Raw genomic sequence first — 23135 nt, 5'->3', positions numbered from 1 at the left:
GCCGCGAAACAATCGTCGTTGTTCTCCCTGCGCGCTCGCTCGCTCGCTCGCTCGTTCCGCTCATAGGCCGGAACCCTATAATATGCAGGAATTATTCACACGTTTGAATCGCCGCTACGTATTTCCGCAAGCTAATGACGATATTCGTTAAATATACAACGCGCAATCTCGTGCATTATCCTCGATGAACAACCGCTTTAATTAGTAACCCATTTCCTCCGTATTTTCGCTCTCCTGTTCGTTGATTAACCTCTGGAGGCCTCCGGAGCTTGTTATTTTTTAACGGAAGTGCAGCGAAAATTTTACAATGTAAATTCCGCCACGTTTGCAATATTGATTTTTCTACCTGTGCGGCACGTGTATATGTGCATGTGTGTACCACGTGCGCATTAAGCGCCACTGATGTTTTTAAAATTAATAATGTTCAAACGCACGGTATTATACATGTTCCTGGTCATGAAGATCACATGAAAGCGATGTTTTTACGCGGTATACTATTTAATAACTTAATTGGTTGGACTGTTCAATTATTAATGATTTATTAGCACTGCCGAAGAATGTAAACAAGTAATCCCGCGAAAAACGATCTAATATGAATATAACTAAAATCATATTAAATCATATTAAATTTGGGTAAAATTCAAATTAATTCCAGATTTTATATTAAAATTATATTTGTTTAAATACAGTTTTAATTTGCACTTATTAAAATCAGTTATGTAGATTAAATATGATCCACAATAAAATAGGGCTTTAATTAAAATTTAATTAGATCACTTATGTGGATCATATAACACTTCGAATCAAATATGGTTTTAATTTGTATTTAATAAGATAACTTATGTGGATTATATATGATCCAGAACCATACATGATGCAGAATATTTATATATAAGACTTTAATAAAAAGTTAATGTGTTCTGTATGCGACTTTTACTCGATTCAATTGCGACTTTAACCTGAAGGGCCTAGCGGAGTAAGCATGTGAAATCGGCCCTTGATTATACAAAGCTGACATTAATGTCACAAGTTAGTACCAATATGATAAAACTTTCCACCAAATATTATTTAAAAAAAATTATTTTTTTAGAAGTTATGCAGGGAGAAAGTAAAATAAAGAAATATATTTTTCTCGAAAACCACTTGACCAATCTTGATGAAAAAAATATATGTTATGTAGACTAATAAAACTAATTAACAAAAAAAATGTCTAAAATGTTTGCCAAAAAAAAGACCAAAAAAATATTTGAATTTTTAAATATTTTTTTTTAGGGTGATATTTTCGAGGTACCCCTTTGAAATTATTTTTACGAAAATTTCTCTTAAAATGTCCACTATAACATATATTTTTTTCAATTTTTTTTAAATGGTGGAACATAGTTAAAAATACGAAAATCGTAAGCGTCGCGTCACTCCGGCGCACAGTGCAGTGCCATTCCGCGTTGCGGGTGTTCGATGTAACTTTACTAGCACGTATGTACGTCTGCAATTAGCCTATAATATGTATACTTTTTAATTTTTATAGTTTTTAGAGTTTACCACGTGGAGGTTGCACACGGTTTTAAACTCCTTATTGGGGTGCTTTTTTAACGGAGTCCCCTCGCCTTTCACTACGTTTCCGTAAAATTAGGGTGCTTTTTTAACGTGAGTCCCTTCGCCTCTCACTACGTTTCCGTAAAATCGGGGTGTTTTTTTAACGTGAGTCCCCTCGCTTTTCACTACGTTTCCGTAAAATCAGGGTGTTTTTTTAACGTGAGTCTCTTTGCTTCTCACTACGTTTCCGTAAAATCGGGGTGTTTTTTGAATGTAAGACCCCTCGTCTCTCATTACACCCTACACCTACGATTTATTTAATCTTCTTCACTATCACACTGTCTATTACTGGAATGTTATTTGTTTTCTTAAACAGATCGCTAATGGGCTACGAACAATTGGATGCTGCTGTCATATTGCTGCAATTATATATTATCTATTTCATGCAAGATATTTAGCGAAAATTTTGAAACCAGCAGAAATACTGAACGATCTGTTTAAAAAAACAAATAACATTCCAGTAATAGACAGTGATAGTGAAGAAGATTAAATAAAATCGTAGGTGTAAGGCGTAATGAGAAGCGAGAGGTCTTACATTCAAAAAGCATCCCGATTTTACGGAAACGTAGTGAGAGGCGAAGGGACTCACGTTAAAAAAGCACCCTGATTTTACGGAAACGTAGTGAAAGGCGAGAGGACTCACGTTAAAAAAGCACCCCGATTTTACGGAAATATAGTGAGAGGCGAGGGGACTCACGTTAAAAAAGCCCCCAATAAGGAGTTTAAAACCGTACTGCAACCTCCACGTAGTAAACTCTGGAAACTATAAAAATTAAAAAGTATACATATTATAAGCTAATTGCAGACGTATACATAAGTGCTAGTAAATAAGTTACATCGAACACCCGCAACGCGGAATGGCACTGCACTGGTGCGCCGGAGTGACGCGACGCTTACAATTTTCGTATTTTTAACTATGTTCCACCATTTAAAAAAAATTGAAAAAAATATATGTTATAGTGGACACTTTAAGAGAAATTTTCGTAAAAATTTCAAAGAAGTACCTCAAAAATATCACCCTAAAAAAATATTAAAAAGTTCAAATATTTTTTTTGGTCTTTTTTTTGACAAACATTTTGGACATTTTTTTGTTAATTAGTTTTATTAGTCTACATAACATATATTTTTTTCATCAAGATCGGTCAAGTGGTTTTCGAGAAAAATACATTTCTTTATTTTACTTTCTCCCTGCATAACTTATAAAAAAATGGATTTTTTAAAATAATGTTTGGTGGAAAGTTTTATCATATTGGTACTAACTTGTGACATTAATGTCAGCTCTGTATGATCAAGGGCCAATTTCACATGCTTATTCCGCTAGGCCCTTTGGTTTTAATTTGATTCTTATTAAAACGTAATTTTGTTTAAATAATGTTTAAATAATATTTGCGGTAAAATTTGTTTCTTTATTTGTCGAACTTAACATGTAAAATATTTGATTCAAATTAAAAAAAAAATAATATTGTCATATAAGATTATATATGATCAGATCAGAATATTGCATCTCAAAGTATCCGATAGATGGCATTCGATGTGATCTGTTTCTCGTAATTAAAATTTGACAAAGAGTGTTATAAGATAACGGTATCAAGAAGACACGACACTGTCTCGGAACGACACAATTTTTGTATCAGTTATATCGTGAAGTCTACTCTTATAATAAAGTAGCACGCTTAAAAAATAAAATTTTATATAATCTTGTTTAAGTTTAAATTGGTATAACTTTAAATTTAAAACAAAATTATATAAAATTCTAATAAGATCAAATAACATTTATATATGACAAATTTGACTTATATGACTTATATGATTATATTTGACTTATATGATTATATTTGACTTATATGATTATATTTGACTTATATGATTTATTTGACTTATATATGATTATATTTAACAAATTAATTTTGAATTTATTACCATATTTAATCCACATTTGGCAAATTAAAACCATATTAACTCTACATTTCTTTTGGTCTGTGCGGCTGATTTTGCATATTTTAACAAAGCAAGGTCCAGTTTAATCCATATATAGATTAAATAAGATGGGGTACTTTAATTTGATTTAAATATGACATATTTAAATTATAATTGATTTGCATATTCGATTCTAATAAGATTCTTAATAAATTCATATAAGCTTTTAATACGGTTTTAATACAATCGTTTTTCGCGGGATGGGGTGAAAATAAGTGCAAATCTTGATATAATCGTTGCGTAAGATAAGTCACCTACTATTACGAATGCAAAGATAAAATGATATTGAAGGTATCGTGTAGGTATGATACCTGATGTAAATAAGTGAGGAGATTAAATCGTTCCCGCGCAATCGTCATCTCGTATAAGATTTTCGCTGCGTAATTAATCCGTAGAGAACGGGAAGCCTTATTTTAGGTTTCACAGGGGTCGCTTATTTTTCGTGGTATAACACTTTAACACATATCTGGAAGTTATAAATAAATATCATAAAGAGCCATGAAAAAACTTGCCCGTCCTTTAAAGGTTAATGGATTCTCTTCGCGACATGCAATTATAAAAAGTCATCTTGAACGCGCGTTCGTGTTCACATCGTGATTATGTAAATATATGAAAAAAAAAAAAAAATCTCAAACGTGTAACACGAGTCCGCGTGTGCTCCGCGCTGTTACAGCATCGATGTGGACGCGCACCACCTGCCGACGCTGCTAAATAGTATCACGAGAATAGTCTTGCGCTAAAAATAGCTTGAAAAGTCATCAGTGCGATGGAGAGGCGACACTCGAGTAACGCGACGCCGTTCATCGATCCGATCTACCGCCAACTGCCGCGTATCAGCAAGAACGCGGATGGGAGCGTTTTTGAATCGGCAGCCGCGAAAAAAAACGGACCCTTCCGCGGCGCTGAGGTTCCATTTAAATGGAACGATTCTCGACGCGAAGACTTTGGTTGAGATATTCCCGGTGGAACCATCGTCGTGGCCGATCAGTTTTAAATATTTTATCACGTGTACGCGTTCATCGACTCTTGATATCAATTATCAATTACACGATATTAAAAATATATTGGCACGCAGGGGGTCAAGTAGTAATTTCACGTAAATTATAATTAAAAGGATCCCGCTCGTATGTCTCAAACCAACAAAGGAAAAACAAAGAGCCAATAATCGAGCAAATAGGAAATTGGAAATAAACTTTTAAATTTGACTATCTATTGTTTGCTCGATTATTGGCCCTTGTTGGTCACGTAAATTATATTTAGGTAATATTTACACAGTTCTATATATATGCCGAGATCTGATTCTAGTAATTTAAAAAAGGAAAAGAATTTAGTTTTATCGATCATCTCCTTAGTAACTCAACATGAGTAGTCCGCGAAAATTTTTTAAGCAGAGAATCCGTGTTCTTATTTGCCCGTTTATCGCCAGATGCGCTTGTTTAATCCTCATTTTTAGTTTGACATTGAACTAAACCGATTAAAACCGCCAACCGACTTTCCTCCTCCGAGTAAAGTATAGGTTTTAGTCGGCTAGGGATAACGTAACTTGCAACAGGTTGACGTTGATGGATAGCAGGGCCTAGCCGTTATATTATATATTTTTTTACAAGTTTTTTGCAGTACTCGTTTCTCATTTTCCACCATTGAAAACTCTAACTGCCGAAAAGAACGAGATATACGACCCGTTCGCACCTGCGCCGCTAAAACATCTGACTAAAATAATTTCCACGAGTATTGCTATAGCGTGTAATTGTTGAAAGAATTCAATTAAGCAAATGCATACACTGAGAAAAAAATTGTTAATCCGAAAAAATATTTAATCCGACACGTTCAACTAAACATTTTAGTTAATTAACTAAACATTAGTTGTTTCAACAATTTATTTATTATAGTTTCTTTAATCAAGAATTATTTAATTCAACTAATGTTTAGTTAACTAACTAAAATGTTTAGTTGAACGTATTGGACTAAATATTTTTTGCAGGGATTAACAAATTTTTTTTCTCAGTGTATCATCGTAATTGGTTTTCTTTCAGCCCCAATCAGTAGTCACAGATGTTACACGTTTATTTATTTCACAAAATATTGAAAACAAATATTCAGTAAATTAGTACCGCAGTGTCATAACAGTAGCTCTTTTGTAATCTTTTATACATCACATCAAGCATAATACATCAAAATTGATGTATAATATGTCAGTATTTTGACTTCTGATACGATACGTCAAATATATGTAGCCAAAAATATGTAACCTATTATCATATTCAAATGTATCCCTAGGGAACGAAGCAGAATGAACAGATGTCGAAATTCATCAAGCGTCGACATAGAGATCGGATATTCCCCGTATATGTTTGGCTGGAAATAGATTTTAACGTTGATGTGCGCCGCTTGAATAGAGCGGCTATCATCTTGCAGTGAACATTTACGCAAATATAAACTGTTGACCATCACTGTCTATCAACGTGGCAGATGCAGGCGCGACAGTCATATGCTACAAGTCGCCCCGTGCCAAGCTCAAACGGCGGATAATTCATGCTCGACGTCACCGGGTTGATCCTGGCGCGACGTCCTAGAGGACTCCGTCCAATCTTATATACGAGAATTGCACGTTGTCCCGACGTGTACGTGAAGGAATTTACGGAGATTCTTTTGCTTGGAAAAAGCTCAAACCTGCTTGATCCGAGCTTTTCCCTTGAATTATTGTAAAACGATGATTGATTTACCTCGCGTTTGCGGTACGAGAAATTATTTGGAGCATGTTTATTAGCTGCGCAATGTAGTTATGACTAATCATATAAATCGTATAAAATAAGTATATACATATTTACACTGTTAAATGTTAATTAAGGATGAAATTTAAATACCTTGAGTTAAATAACATTTTGTTATTTTTAACTACCATCTGTCAAAATTTATTATTTTTAACACAAAACAGTATTATTTTAACTATTGGTTTAGTTGAATTAACATTGTTTTATTTAAATGACATATTGAGGAGGAGCAGTGACAACCTACGATTTAAAATGATTCAATTTGAGTATAATTTGACACTATAAATTTAACAGTGCATAGTTACAATTAGAATATATATTTATTAGTTTCAATTTAGTAGAGTTACGATTTTGATTTTTAATATTTGAGAGATGTATAGTGATTTTGATTATATAATAAATGATATTTTTACAGTTACATATACGTGAAAACAAGATTTTCCCGTCATAAGTTATTTTAAAACGTGTGTTATATGTTAATTTTTTTGGCAGGTATAACTAAATGTGTAAAAAATTTTAAGCCGACGCAAGACAGGTGCGAGATACCGTTGGGAAAAACTGCGGCATATATTTCTCCTTTTCATTTTACGGTATATATATGCTTTCTTTTTTATTTTCACGACGTTACACACACAAGAACACAGTATACGGAAGGTGTCCGTCTGCATCTGTTCTGGAATGTAAATTTTCCGTTTACGTTTTATTAGCGCGACAGATTGCAATCGAATGCATCTCGCATTCATATTCGAGAAGGTCGAGTCGAAACACACGGTGAGTTACATCGTGTCGCTATAAATTAAAATGTAGAAATTTATTTTTTGTTGCACATGTTCTCGACGAGGGCACGAGAGTTTAGAAGAACAAAAGAAAACTAGGACAAATGCATACAGCAGTAGAACTCTTTCGACTAAGGGCCGGTTGTTCCAACCTATTGGTAAGCTACCTGATAGTTAAATCACTTGTCTATCTTTGTCCAATGTAAAGGATAAACAAAGACATACATATGATTTAACTATTAGATAGTTTACCAACAGGCTGGAACAACCAGCCCTAAGGAAAAAAGTTCCGTGTTCCTTCCTTATAATTAAATGTATAAAGAAGTATTGTTACAGCGTGTGATTGTTGAGAGAATCTAATTAATCAAATTCAATTCTCAGAAAATATCCTTATACGTCATAAGATGTCGAGTAAAGATGTACTTTTAGCAGATGTGACAGCGGATACGATATTTTTTCTCTACTTTAGGGAACAGAAGTTCGCCCGAGCTCCTTCGCAGGCATGCATAGACCGAAGCCAATTTATTATTTCCTAACTGCAGCGCGTGAACTTCTTCTCGCGCATAGAAAATTAAGTTTACCAGGACTGAAGTACGGGGCGCCGTTGACGAAAACTTAATTGTTTTGTAGAGGCACGTGACACGGATGAGCAACTTGTAATTTTTTTTTATCGTTTTCACGTCGTATACCTAGATGCGTGCGCGCGTACACACACACATACATTGCATCGACGTCGTTTGTGCGACACGAAAATTTCATTTTCCAGTAAATGTCGCTCCGTGACGGAGGCGAATAGAAATTCCTTCCTTGATAGACGAACAGCAGGAATTCCGTCTTTGATAGAAATCTTTGAGAGACCCCCGCGTAATTAGGCTTTTATACATGCACCGACAAAACGGGACGTTGCGCGGACAAGTAGAGTGCTGACAACGTAATTAATCTTTAATCCTTTCGTTACTCAAAGAAGTTACGGCATTGCCACGGACCGGTTCCCCTTCATCGTATTTAAATCTCACGTAAATAATTCTCATTGTTATTATTGTACGCTATGGAATATGGAGGATACTAATAGGAGATGATAATTAAAATAACTTTTTTTAGAAATTAAAATTTTATGATAAATTTGCTGATTTCTTTCCCCGAAGATATAATTGAGCGTCATTTTTTTTAACTTTCGAGATTAAACTTAGCATTTAAATTATAAATAAATTATAAAATATTTTGTTCGCTTTACTTGAAGTTAAATCAAACATAAATATTTGTCATCTATTTGCATGGCTAGAACTTAATTTATTGGAAGCCTTTTCTTTACAGATAATTCGAATTTTTTGCTATATTTCGGTACCTCCACATTTTTCATTGAAGAAAAATTGTCGCGGAGATGAATTTTCTAGACGTTCGAGACAGTTAATATAAAATTCTCTGGCGAATGCAATCCGTAACGGACGGTGTTTGGCGACTGCAATGTATAGTCGTTTGAAAATCCGTACAATTGAAGTCGCAGGAGAAAACCGCGTAAACTGCGAGACAAATTTGTCAGCGGCTGTCACGGTAACGAGCAAATCGATACGTCCAAAATCGAACGAGCACCATCTCAGCAAAAGCGTTCCGCTGGTCCCATGATAGGTGGCCATTTGTATTGCCGTAGGGCACTAAAATATAATCCTACTCGCGTAAAATATGGAGATATATTTCTCTTTTTGAGTTATTTCTGTTGCATACGCGAGATGATTTCTTTCTCTCTCATGATATTCGACGGCGATGAATCAATTGCCGTCTTTAGTGTTTGATTAGAGACGGCTACAGAGGGTTACTTGTTTAAGTTCTTTTTTACCGCCATTTCCGACAAGAAATTGACTTTTGCGGTATCCGCTACACCGATGATCGAAACCGATCATCCCTCGACTGACGACGGAATCGACGTGGAATTACCCGCAAGATGTATAAGTTGCCTTTGCTCCTATACATTTCAGTCGCTCTCACGGAAATAAGGAAAAAGAAGGAAGATGATTCGCGTTCAGTAAATATCTCGACGTATCAAAGAAAATGATAAAAGAGAAATTGAGAGCAACAGTTGCGGAGACGCTCTCCCATGAAAATCTCTCCGTCGCGCAAAAGAAAAATTACGGAAGATTAAACGGTTTAATTAAGCGTCGTTAATCGACGCAATGAGTCGCGAAGCGAACATCTTGCGCGTTCGTTTTTTGCTCTTGAGATCTCTCTCTCTTTCTCTTTCATTTTGCATATCTCAAACGCGACGTTTCGCAGTTTCATGAAACGCGCGATGTAAATTAAATGTTACACTTGTCATTATCAAGTTTATCGGTCCACGTAACATCGGTGGTTTTCGCTGATGGATGTAATTCGCTATGTAAATGAAAGGCGCCTTTCGCGCGCGGATGTGTACACCTGTACATTTGCTACGACAATAAGTGTCATGTTCGTTTCGCGGTCGTGGAATTCAGTCAAGGTTGTGACAAGCGACGAGCGGCGCGGCGTGTCTGGCTATTTCGCGCGAGTAAAGTTTACTTTCGCGGAAAAATTAGGTCGTCCTCTCCCCGTTAGAGGCAACGTGCGCGCAAAATTCGGCGTGGCGTTGCGTGGCACACACGTGTGAATTAAGGCTGTCGGCGTTGCTCGCGTTATCGTCACAGGATAGTTGGAAATGCTGTTATCAATATGTGTTCCAACGGTCCTACGCAATTCGAAGACGTGGGAGGACGGTTAGTAGTGATACGAGGGAGCTAAAAATATATACCGACCGTCTATCTCTCTCCGTATACCGAAAAATATATCGCCCGCGAAAAATACCGGCCGTGACATTTAATTCCTCTGACGCGCGCGATCCAATTTCCACCGGGTGGCTGATCAATTACGCTACGATGTGATTGAGAAATTCGGCATGGCATGACGATAAGGCGAGTCTGTAATTTGTGAGATATCTATATTTATCTGAAATACGACGCTGTGACTGAAACATGTAGCGGAAAAATAAAAACACTCTTATTATATAATTCAAACCCAAGCTATCGATTGGGTCTACTTAGCACTTGATCGATTGAGCGGTTATTGAGATCTCAAAATCTCGGGTACTTGCAACTCGTGCGTTCGCGTACTTAAAAGAGTCACGGTGCGGTCTCGCTTCGCGTGTTACTTAGCGCGGGACACTACCGTGTTTTTTGATGACGTTTATAAATTACGGGCTTGTCTCGTTCAATTTAAGATAGCGCCTAAATTTCTCTCCTACTTGCAAAACGTAATTTCTGACAAATATGACAATTGCGTTAGCAAGCTTGGCGCATAAAGTTATTATTATGATTGGCGGTTGAACACATTGGGTTTAAAAGTAATTTTAACGTCAATGGAAAAGGAGAAGAGATAATAAAATCGCAACGATTCGCAGGAATGAAATTGATTACTTGGTTGAGAGGATTCCTAAATAAGTACCAAACGCCTTGGGTTTGGGGAGCTGAAGAAACAGTGCGGTGTGTAGCTATCGCAATTTCGCGTGGCTGCAATTTTGGTCAGATGGAAGGAAATATAATCAGGTGGAGGGACTCACGGGATTGCTTAACGCCGTCGTAGACGTACATCTTTCCCGATCGTCTCTCCCCCGAAAAAGATTTCTCCAGACCGGCGAGGGTGTCTGTTCGCGATAGAGTCGTTTTTTCGCCGGTTATCGCAACCTTACAGGAGGTACATTCGCGTTAGGAAAAGCCTAAACGACATCGTGGAATCACCCGAGAGGGAGATGTCACACGTTAATCCCAAGCCCCCGCGCTGGCGAATAATGGCGTTTCTACCTATAGGAAGAACATTTATATTTTATTATTCTCCGTGGATTGTCTTTCTCATGAAAGAGTAATGGTCTCAATTTCTATCAATAGCACACGCACAGACCCAATTTACTGATTTTGGGGATAAGGGCTTGATTGCGATAGCTGAAAAAAGTAAGATTTTTTATAGATATCAATTTTTGTGCTTATTTTGATGACATCATTATATAACATTTTAGATTTAGCTAAAAAAAGATTCGTATCGCAGTTTTGTTCAGTGACCTATTAAATGTCAAAATTGTATCGTGGATTTTAACATGGGGTATTCGAATGAATCGAGGGAGTTTATATAAGGATTAATTGCGGAAAAGAAGATTAATTTTGGTAATTATTGGAGAGCGACAGTTATTTCGTATTTTATAATCCTTTTTGGAAGTCCGATTGTGACCGCGCTGACAATATTTTTGGAATTCGTTAAAGCATGCATAAAGTTTATAAGTCGAATTTACTTCGATTATTATATATATACGCGAAGCGCGGGCTCAAAATCTATTCTCCTCTCCCCAAACTCACTCATTAATTAGGAGCACCTTTGATATTCTTTCTCTTCAAACTCTAACCTACATCTTCGAATTCTTTTTTAAAAAATAAAAAATAATAGATAATATTATAGATGCAGATTAGCATATTGTCAAATATTTCAAAAATGTAATTCCTTATATTAAAGTCTTTAAATTTTATGTTTGCTCGCGCCTCGCGCATTTTCACCTTCCGTTGACCCGCCATTATTAACTTCTCTTTCATTTTCTTCTATTTTATTTTCTTTTTTTTAAATTATTAAAAAATTATATATATATATATATATATATATATATATATATAATAAATAGGTTGCCGGCCAATAACGAGCAATGTTAGACGTTAAAATTTCAAAATTTATTAATGTAACATTACAAATGGTACGTTTCGGCAACACTGTGCCTTCCTCAGCCAATTTTAACAATTAATTGAAATGCCACGAATCATGTGTCAAGAGTAACAAATTTCCACATCGAAATTAACATACAGATAACATTGAAATCTAAATTATTACATACTGATGAAGTCCTTAAAGTATTGATAAGGTGTATACTTGCTGAACAAAAATTCGGAATCGTTGTGTATCAATCTTAATTAAACGTCGAATGATAAAATCCATGATTAATTCCTCAGTCGGCAGTGAGAACGAATCGAGTCAATCTGTGATTTTTTGTCCGTCACAATCAAGAGTCAATAATTACGATGAAAGTGTAAATGAGACCATAGCAAATTCGAGTTAGTAAAGTTTTCAGAAGGAACTGTATCGTGTCGAATCTTGTGTGTGACTGTCACACACAAGATTCGACACGATACAGTTCCTTCTGAAAACTTTACTAACTCGAATTTGCTATGGTCTCATTTACACTTTCATCGTAATTATTGACTCTTGATTGTGACGGACAAAAAATCACAGATTGACTCGATTCGTTCTCACTGCCGACTGAGGAATTAATCATGGATTTTATCATTCGACGTTTAATTAAGATTGATACACAACGATTCCGAATTTTTGTTCAGCAAGTATACACCTTATCAATACTTTAAGGACTTCATCAGTATGTAATAATTTAGATTTCAATGTTATCTGTATGTTAATTTCGATGTGGAAATTTGTTACTCTTGACACATGATTCGTGGCATTTCAATTAATTGTTAAAATTGGCTGAGGAAGGCACAGTGTTGCCGAAACGTACCATTTGTAATGTTACATTAATAAATTTTGAAATTTTAACGTCTAACATTGCTCGTTATTGGCCGGCAACCTATTTATTATTTGACACACACGAGCTTGACCTTTAATTATATATATATATATATAGAAAAATTTTGGTACCGGTTTCAAGAAAATCAATTTATTAATAAAAAATTAAACTTATCCAAAAATAAAAAAAAATTTTGACATTTGACTCCTATTTCATATATAATTCTTGAAGATTCGGTCAATTAATTCCCGAGAAATTGGATAAATTTCGTAACCGGTTTCCAAAAAGATCGGTAACGAAAAATTATCTGTAAAAATTATCCATAAAAAAAATTCAGTTTGATATTTCAAAATTTAGGGAAATTGGAGCAGAAATCAGAAACCTCTTTATTATTAGCAATTTTTCTATAAACTCATCGTAGCCTCCTTAAAAAATTAGAAAAATTTGGGCATTGTTTTTAAGAAAGTAACAAAAAATTATCTTTTAAAAAATTCAGCTTATCTCAAAATTTGAGGAAATTAGAACAATCACGTACATTTTTTTAAACAAAAATTGGAAATCTTTTTTTTATTAGCAATTTTTCTAATTCTATTACATTCTTTAGTTTTTTTTACCCTTATTTCATATATAATTCTTTAAGATTCGGTCAATTAATTCCATAGAAATTGGAAAAACTTTGTAACCGGTATCCAAAAAAATCGGTAACGAAAAATTATACACTTTATAGCAGTCCCCGGAAAATTCTACCTTTATTTCATATGTATAAATTCTTTAAGATTCAATTATTAGAAAAATCGGTTTCCAGAAAATTAGCAACGAAAAACTATACACTTTATGGCACTCCCTGGGAAATTCTACCCCTATTTCATATACTTTTGGTAAAAATTCGGTCCACTAACGAATGAGTAGTTCGCGGTCAGACAGACAGACGTCCGGTATTTATATATATAGATATATAGATATTGTATACATATACGCGCAATACTGGCGTGCTCGATATGTTCGACACTTTTTGCAAGAACGTCAATTTGTCAGTGAACGTAAGAGACTTATATAGATCGCGAATTTATGGTCGGCTCGACTTCTCGCTTCTCTCTATCTCTTTCTTTCAGGTCAATATCGCCAATATGACAGGCAAGATATGAACGAAAAATATCATGCTGTCTCGATATAGAAATGGCACAATCTCGGGTCCATTACGTTGCCATTTCGTCCTGCGACGTTATATAACTCGGCGGGAAGATCCGGGAAATGTTTCGCCAGCCTGTTCGCTTCAAATGTATCGTGACGCGTTGGTGCCTGTGGCGAGACTCGCGCGCGCGATGCGATAATAATATTATCTAACCGATTTGACGAATCTTTTGTCTTGCTCACGTCGATCTGCTATTGATCATTTACATAATTGGGTCCGTCGGCGCATTCGTTTCGTAAAAGCATTTAAATAATCGATTGCGTCTGCGCCCGTACCGCTTGATGCATTCCAAATGAATGTTAATATTAATAATATGCGAGATAATCGAGTGGTAATTAGGACTATCTGTCAATTAAATTTGACATTCAATTTCTCTCAATAATAATCAACAAAGAGTCGAGGGTTATCATTTGACACGTCCTCGTTGATATCGTTATTTCATATTATGAGATAAAAGTTGTATGATATATCAAGTATTAACTTTGCACTATTAAGCATTGCAATAGGTATAATATACATAATATTACAATATTACATAGGCATAAATTTGATCTTAATTTCGGGTTATAATTAATTTTTCGATATTTTGTTTTAAAGTACTATTATAGACAACATTTTTCACAATGCATCTTTCGACGATTTTAATCTATTTTACACTCTGCTTTGTTTTAACTTAGACATAGCCATAATAATTGAAGATAAATTATTTCCTTCGATTCTTCGTCTCGCCGACGCAAATGTCATTTCCTCGCATGCCGTCGCGAATGTTTTCCTTTCTCTCGTTCGTTATTACATTGAATGGAAAACCATCAGAACAGATTTGATACCGGCTTGCATTTACCAAAATATCATAGGGGTGGAGAGCAGGAAGTTCAAGCAAAGTGCAGTCCGACACTTGCGAGTATCAAGATGAGATTCAGTCGCACCTCCGTAGGTGGATGCGTGGGTGCGCGCGGAAGCGTGTGCATGGGGAGAGGTTACGAGGAAAGAGCTCGAGGGCAGAAAGTACGGAGCGGAGGAGTCCTTTACGAGAGTATGGCGGCGGGAGATGAGGGTGGGCGAAAGTTTGCGTATCGATCTACGCGAATGCGTGTGCTGGCTGGATTACGAGCTCGCGTATCGGATCACGTGGCAAATTTGTCCGCGTACAGACTGCGCCGGTCGGTGCGTGTTTTCTGGATAAAAAAATAATTCACTCGGTCTGGCGAAAAAAAAGTGCTTTGCAATTAAAAAGAGCAAACGCGTGGAAGGTCGCGAGATTAACAAAGTAAAAAATATTTACATAAAAAATAGAAATGATATAAATTAGTTTGGATGGAGAGTTTATTCTTCTTGAAGAATACGCTAAATAGGCGAGAAATCGATTTCCTTTGTAGAGTCAAGAAGCGTGATTTTGAAATTGTTTTTGTTACCTGGAATGGGTTGGAATGGGTACGCTGAGTGCTTGAACTTCAAAAAGGGCTTGAAACGAAACTTTGTGAAATCCAAGCTAACAAACGTAAGTGTGTACAAATGGTGTAATTGGAACGTACGTTACACGTTTATTTCGCTATATATATTTGATGTTTATAACTTTCTTTTTCTATTTTGATATAGTTTTGTCTAAAAAAGAATTAGAATTATGTTTTTTTCACAAAACCTATAGCAGTAAATTCTACTTTCTAAACTGATTCTTTGGAGTTAAAGTGAGTAGAAATTTGAACATAGCATCGGCAAAAAATGCCCGTTTTCGGTACCTCGATTTTTGAAACTTTTTTTATGCCAAATGGTTACTTATGATGACCCAATAATCCCTGCAAAATTTTAAGAGGAGCATACGCTCTGTTTAAGAAATATAGGGGGTCAAAGTTGACCATTTCCAATCAAAAAATATAGCAGCTTCACATTTATACTCCAATAATAATGTCCAAAAAATTCAGCCGAAATGGTTCTTTTAAGATTTTTGGCTGCTGATTACGAATCTGAAGTCAGATTTTAAAAATTCAAAATGGCGGATCCAATATGGCGGACTGATTTTTCTTAAATTTATCGGATTTACTTGAAACTCGTTACTCGGGGGTTTTGGGGGTCGCTGATTGCGAATCTGAAGTCAGATTTTAAAAATTCAAAATGGCGGATTTAATATGGCGGACTGATTTTTCTTAAATTCATCGGATTCACTTGAAACTCGTTACTCGGGGGTTTTGGGGGTCGCTGATTACGAATCTGAAGTCAGATTTTAAAAATTCAAAATGGCGGATCCAATATATCCAACAAAGGCAAGATGTAATAATCCAATTAACGAAGGCAAGATGTAATCGACAATCCAGCCAGCAAAGGCAAGTTGTAATAATCCAACCAACGAAGGCAAGATGTAATGCATAATCCAGCCAGCAAAGGCAAGATGTAATCGACAATCCAGCCAGCAAAGGCAAGTTGTAATAATCCAACCAACGAAGGCAAGATGTAATGCATAATCCAGCCAGCAAAGGCAAGATGTAATGCATAATCCAGCCAGCAAAGGCAAGTTGTAATAATCCAACCAACGAAGGCAAGATGTAATGCATAATCCAGCCAGCAAAGGCAAGTTGTAATAATCCAACCAACGAAGGCAAGATGTAATGCATAATCCAACCAGCAAAGGCAAGTTGTAATAATCCAACCAACGAAGGCAAGATGTAATGCATAATCCAGCCAGCAAAGGCAAGATGTAATCGACAATCCAGCCAGCAAAGGCAAGTTGTAATGTAGGTTCTTTAGTTTTCTGTTTGCATTGGTTGTGGCTTTTCCTTAGGTATAGTTATAGAAACGTCACATATTCCAGGGTTAGGTGTACTTATTTCATGATATTGTCCGTATCCAAGAAACCAAATAATTGTCATAATGTGACTACAACAGCCAACTGTTCTAGCGCCACTTTCACACGTACAAAAATATTCTTTAATAGAGTTTCGTCCTGTTAAGGCTCTGTCAAAAAGAACAAAGATGTGATGGTGTTTTCCACCACGGTATCGTGATTTCATGTAAGCTTTTATTAATATAGGATCTTGGATAGTAATATTAAAATCTGTGTATCCAATAGCTGCTGTTTTGGGTTTGGTTGAAACTTAGAAACCAGAAATATTCCTTCATTCTGATGTTCTGCATAATAGGAAGTAGCATTTAGTATTTGATAAGGACCCAGGGCGGCCACCTCAACACAATGAAATGTTAATGAAATGATGATCTGCTGATCGTCTTTTGTTTTCAGGGTTTCGTAACTCTAGGCCGAACTGTTTAAAACGAGACTCAGTTTGCTCGATGCTCACCGCTCCTAGGTAGAATATAGGTCCAATGTAAGGAAAAATAGGTCTATTGTAGGACAAAATAGGTTCTATGTAGATTTAATGTAGTGACAAAGAAGATTTAGTGTTGGTTAAAAGTTAGTTCACCGTTAGATTCGTGATCAGCGACCCCAAAAACTCCCGAGTAACGAGTTTCAAGTGAATCCGATGAATTTAAGAAAAATTTGTCCGCTATATTGAATCCGCCATTTTGAATTTTTAAAATCTGACTTCAGATTCGTAATCAGCAGCCAAAAATCTTAAAAGAACCATTTCGGCTGAATTTTTTGGACATTATTATTGGAGTATAAATGTGAAGCTGCTATATTTTTTGATTGGAAATGATCAACTTTGACCCCCTATATTTCTTAAACGGGGCGTATGCTCCTCTTAAAATTTTGCAGGGATTATTGGGTCATCATAAGTAACCATTTGGCATAAAAAAAGTTTCAAAAATCGAGGTACCGAAAACGGGCATTTTTTGCAGGGGGCTTGCCAATGCTCTTTATATGTATAATTTATAATTATATTTAATTATATATATTTTACAAGAGTTTTACGTATAGAGAGAATAATAATTGGAATAGAAAGACGTATTAAAAGAGCACATATTACAACATTTTAATCTTAAATTTAGCCTTTTGAATGGTAAACATTTTATTTAAATTTTTTAAGGATAATAGTTTTTGTATAATATATTTTGTACATTTTTTTATTACGTACACATGCGTACACATATGTATCAGCCTTTTACGCGATATCTGTGTTGTTTACAAGCAATGAATTACTAATATCTTTTTAAATACTTTATGAAATATTTTGAAGATAATTATAATATTTTATGTCTTTTTTTTTTAATATATGGCTTTCAGTATTTTCCGTATTTTATTTACGCGTTTTATAATATTGTAGTTTATATGTCTTTTATATTTACATCAGTGTTTTACAAATTTTAACTGATATATATGTATATATATACATGTTTTCTTTATGATCTTTTTAAAGGTCTCTTTAATTTCTTGCATATTCTTTATTCTCTCCTTCTCGATTCATGGGGAGAAAAGATTGCTTTTTGACATTCCATATTTATGCAGGGAATGAAAGTATCGTTTTGTATTTTACGAATCCTGACTCGCGGTGATAAATCTGTCTGAGTTTCGTCATCCGTCTCTCTGCTCTTTAACCGTCATATCGGCGAATTTTCTCTCGTATTTTCGAGAGAGAAGGTGGCCTATTGTAATCGCACGGGAAAGGAAGGGCATTGATCGTGCAAGAGCTTTCTGAAAGCGGAAAACGTATTTCTCTACTTTTTCCCCGTCCCTCGGCATGGAGACGACAAGACAACATCGTTGCCGTCTTTTCTGAATACAGTTTCCAGAAAAAAAGGTAAAAATTACTTTGCTAGTTTTCATTTAGTAGCATCTTTGGAGCTGTGGAAGAGGTAAAAAAAAAAAAAAAAAAAAACAAGTCGGCATACACAAGTATTTTCTATTAAACCATCTATATAATTTCAATCAAACAAATTTTTTTGAACAGTTCGCTTTTGACCTGCTTTCAACTGAAATATTAAAGCAATTAAACTTTCAACTTATAAATGATTGGAGATGAAGAGCTTTTTACGAAAAACTTTAGTAATAGCAAACTAATATTTTTCAGTTAATATATATATATATATATATATATATATAAAATGGTCAATAAATTAACAAAATTTTTATTTTATTTTTTATTACATTTGTAACAAATGTTATTTGCACTGAAAGATTCGTATAGTAAATTTTTTCGTGATTAACAAGGCGACACAGTGATCTATAAAATTGCGAGATCGCTATTGCATTAATGTATTTAACAGTGACAACTGATGTTCTCTTTTCGCGATTTAAACACAAGGGATAATGGCAAACCACTTTTGATCTCTCCGATTTGCCCCTTGGCCTTGACACTTGTTGCCGCCTATATAATAGTAACCCTCCGGGCTTTTTTTCGCCGTGTTGTACGAATTTGTTCGCGGGATGAACAAAATAGAAAAAAAAAGAAGAACTAGAGGGAGATTTCGAGAGGCCGGTCTTTTCAATCGGGCAGCTCGTATTACCACGAATTAGCTGCCGGCCAACTGTTGCTGATTCGATGTCCTCGTCCTGCGAGCTGGCTCCTCCAATTAAGCTCTACCTACCCCTCGTCGATCTCGTCGCCGACACCAGCTCCGGAAACTCTTGGGAAATAGTCAAGGGAAGCGCCCGGGAAAATCGGGCGTGGGAGATGCGACGGGGAAAAAGAGGGGGGAGAGAGAGGGGGAGAGGGAGAGGGAGAGAGAGAGAGAGAGAGAGAGAGAGAGAGAGAGAGAGAGAGAGAGAGAGAGAGAGAGAGAGAGAGAGAGAGAGAGAGAGAGAGAGAGACAGAGAGAGAGAGAGGAAGACGGAGAGAGTCGGATATGCGGAAGGTCGGAGGTCGTGGATTCAGAAGGTCGAGCACGTAAATCCCACACTGAATCTCCCGCAACCTCCTCTCCGTCCGACCCATTTTAATCACAAAGCGTGCAAAAAATGACGGACGTTGACGGGCGAGCATTATCGAACGATCGGATGTCGTCGACAAATTTGACTCGCTTTAACGTAGGTGCATGTTAAGCTGGGCATAATAGGCGACGGGGCGACCCTGTCTCCATTTAATTCTCTTTGTGTTATTCACGTAAACGGTCGACTGGAAAATAGACAGAAAATTGTGAATTAACCAAAGTTGCTGGTTCAATACCGCGTTGTTCTTTACTTTAAAGTGATTGCGATCGAATTGAAATTATGTCACAATTGACGCTATATGAAAGGGTAAAGTGCCTATTTCGGAACAGGTCCTAATTCGGATCAACAAATTTGAAATGCCTCTCTAGCCGACTGTATCTACCCATATGTGGATTTTTTTCATTACCGCGTCTATATAGCTATAGACTATAGACGGTAATAAAAAAAATCCACATATGATAGGTAGAGAGGAACTTTAAATTTTTTGATCCGAATTAGGATTTGATCCGAAATAGGCACCTTATGTTGTTAACCATTAGAGGATGGGTAGGTTTTTTTTATGACTTTTTATGAGATTTTGATTTATAACTTTCATATATGTATTAAAGTGTTATACTACGGAAAATAAGCGACCCCCGTGGAGCCTAAAAATAGGCTTCTCGTCCGGTAGGTTGACAAAATTGGAAAAATTGTATGAAACATTCATATGATTATAAATTTCAGAAAAGTTATTATTTATATTAAGTTTCGAATGAGAAATATGGAAATACTTTTCGCAAAATCTTGTTATAAAAATATACTTGAAATTCAGAGCTAAAAAGTGCAAACAAATTCATAAGGACTTTGGGGGAAAGTTTTTAGTTACGTTTATACATACGTTTAGTAATGTTTTGTATATGTGATATATTTCAAGGTATAACACACAGAGGCATATCGCATTCACGACACATAAACTTTGGTCTTCGACGAATACTTTTCTTTGAATATACTATACTCACTGGCCATTCTTACCTATTTCCCTTAGATTTCCGGAACTACGGAACTCAGCGACTCAAAAAAAACCCTTATATATGATATTTTAGCGCATAAATAGTTCAAAGCCTAAAAATAGGCTTCCCGTTCTCTAAGACAAAATAGGTGCATAAGCATATATGCGTAAGGAAATGGATTGGTCTATTTCTTTATGCACATGTATATGGACTAATCAATTTTCTTATGCTTATGTTTATGCGCCATGCAAGTTTGTCTGGATAGACCCTACAAAGGTTAATAATATTTTTTCTTCTTGTGATGAGATTATGGATGCCCTATGAAGTTTTAACTTTCATCTACTATTTTTTGACAATAATTTTGATTATTGATTTGATTTTGACATACTCTATATAATTACACTCCGATCACATGTCATATAACATAATTCAATTGTTAGAAAGTGAGAGTTAGAATACTCCTTTAAAATATCCTGATGGATAGTGTATAAAATCATTTTACGCACACGTACCTTTATTGTAAAGCTCGATATACACATCGAGGTATCGACGGGCGTCCTCATATCTTTCCAATTTCAATCGACATCTCAAATGCACCTCATTTTCGTCTACGTCAAAAGGTCGCATGCCAGACGGTCTTTGCGGTTAACGTAGGTGTCATCACGCTCGTAGCGGTATCGGTGATAGTGGTTACAGGTTACAGATCGTACGCGATATGTATCAAATCGCGTGGGTGATGGCCTTGACTGAGGCGACTGAAGAAAGATGATTGTGTTTGGTCGGTATAGGATATTGAAGTGAAGTGGACTGTATGCGCTGGATTTCACCTTTTATTTTGTGAGACCGTCACTAGACGTACAATACGGTTGAACGTACTTTCGCCATCTTGTCTTGGTCTTCCTCCCTTGCACGCGCGGTCACGTGACGGTCACAGAGTTAATAGGCGCTAGAGGCGCTACAGTGGCTATACTAATCTCCGTTTACAACGAAATCGAATACGAACATAAATCAAATGCAATATAAACTCAACAGATTGGTTAAACGATCAGACGAATTACAACATACATCACAGAGAATGTCCTCTTGTCTCCGCAAAATTGAGATTTATTCCCTGTAGTCCCACGCTTTGATAATACCTATTTGTCAATGCGCGTTTATCATCGATTATTTCAAGCACGAATATTAAAGGTGCGTTTATTTCAGGCATGAATATTAAAAACACGCTTATATTTGGCGAACGAATGAATTCGCTGTGTATGTTAAGTAGCGTATCAAATTACCAAATTAGGCAATCGTTAAAGGAAGTTCTGCTCTTTGCAATTTGCAACTGTGTGTGTATTTAGGAGCGAGCAAATATATATCTAAATCTAAATATCAAATTCTACAATTTTAAATGCGTATAAAATTAATGATATCTATAATCTATATAAAGTCAGAAAAGACGATAAGCATCTGTAACTGTTTTACATAAATTCTCTTCTATTTTTATATCAGAAAACTTCTTACCTTTTTTTCCATTTTTTAAATCGTGATTATTCTGTTATTTTTGTACGTAATTTTCTTGGAAAATCGAGAAAGAGACAAAACGTTTATAGAGTGCTTAAATATGAATTACTATGTTATCTAAATTAATTAGTTAATTAATTAGTTAATTAATTTAGATAACATCTGTTAGTTTCTTTAATATATCTTTCAATTCTGGAATAAGCCTTGGAGATGCATCTTATGCATGTCATGTTATAAACGTATCTTAAAATATTTATTGAATTCATCAAAGAATCTTCATTGGAACATTCGTTGATGGAGACTAATCCCAGTAGCTTCCAGTGCAGATTTTCAATGAACCCGTCAATCTGCGGTATATCTTTTTGGAAAGGAAATTTTTCTATTCTTCTTATTTCTTCTTCCCTTCTCCGTTTTTCCTCACATATTCGTGTGCGAAATATAAAATTTCGCTTGACGAGGTCGTTTCGTTGGTTAAGGCCGGTTTTCACATGCAATGATTAGTGGCGCCAACTGACTGGCATTCATTGGCGCCAGAACCAACTGGCAAACTCACAAGTGTTTACACAGTGATTGGCGTATAATATGGAAAATATTTAACATTTATTAAACACACAGTAAATGACAACAACCATATAACCTCAAATTTTGAGGTTATATGCTTTGGCCAATAACCGCCGCAGTAAACGCCACATTACTAGCGCCAGTTTGCATCAAGTGTTTACACTTGCATTTTTACTGGCATTAGTCGACTGGCGCGGCCTGGCGCCACCAATCATTGCGTGTGAAAACCGGCCTTTAAGCCAATAAAACTGACTGATTGGCCAGTCGCGTCTTATCGTATCACTGTCTTGCGGTAGCGAGAGTCAAAGATCGTGGGTGGATGATGCGCATTGAATTTCGTGATCCTGCGTATATCAGTCAGTTTGGGACGGCATAGGGTGTCTGTCTCCCTGAAC

General features: G+C 35.8%; 1 protein-coding gene and 1 long non-coding RNA gene across 9 annotated transcripts in view; one reads left to right on the top strand and one right to left on the bottom strand.

The window, feature by feature from the left end:
• Syx1a (syntaxin 1A) overlaps positions 1-23135 on the top strand; it is a 111278-nt gene that overhangs the window by 31973 nt on the left and 56170 nt on the right. The window lies entirely within an intron of this gene.
• LOC143898407 (uncharacterized) lies at positions 18867-21991 on the bottom strand. 3 transcript variants are annotated; one of them, XR_013257195.1, is made up of 3 exons: positions 21501-21991; positions 21186-21428; positions 18867-20941 (listed from the first exon to the last, which is right to left on the bottom strand). It is a non-coding gene; the product is annotated as an uncharacterized LOC143898407 (long non-coding RNA). The 3 variants fall into 3 exon arrangements; XR_013257196.1 differs by having other exon boundaries at positions 18867-19868; XR_013257194.1 differs by having other exon boundaries at positions 18867-21428.

This window comes from Temnothorax americanus, unplaced genomic scaffold (assembly GCF_048541705.1).
Source record: "Temnothorax americanus isolate GAGA-0224 unplaced genomic scaffold, ASM4854170v1 Scaffold23, whole genome shotgun sequence".
Classification (NCBI taxonomy): domain Eukaryota; kingdom Metazoa; phylum Arthropoda; class Insecta; order Hymenoptera; family Formicidae; genus Temnothorax; species Temnothorax americanus.
The sequence above is the reverse complement of the archived record's forward strand: the minus strand, read 5'-3'. Positions and strand labels throughout refer to the sequence as shown.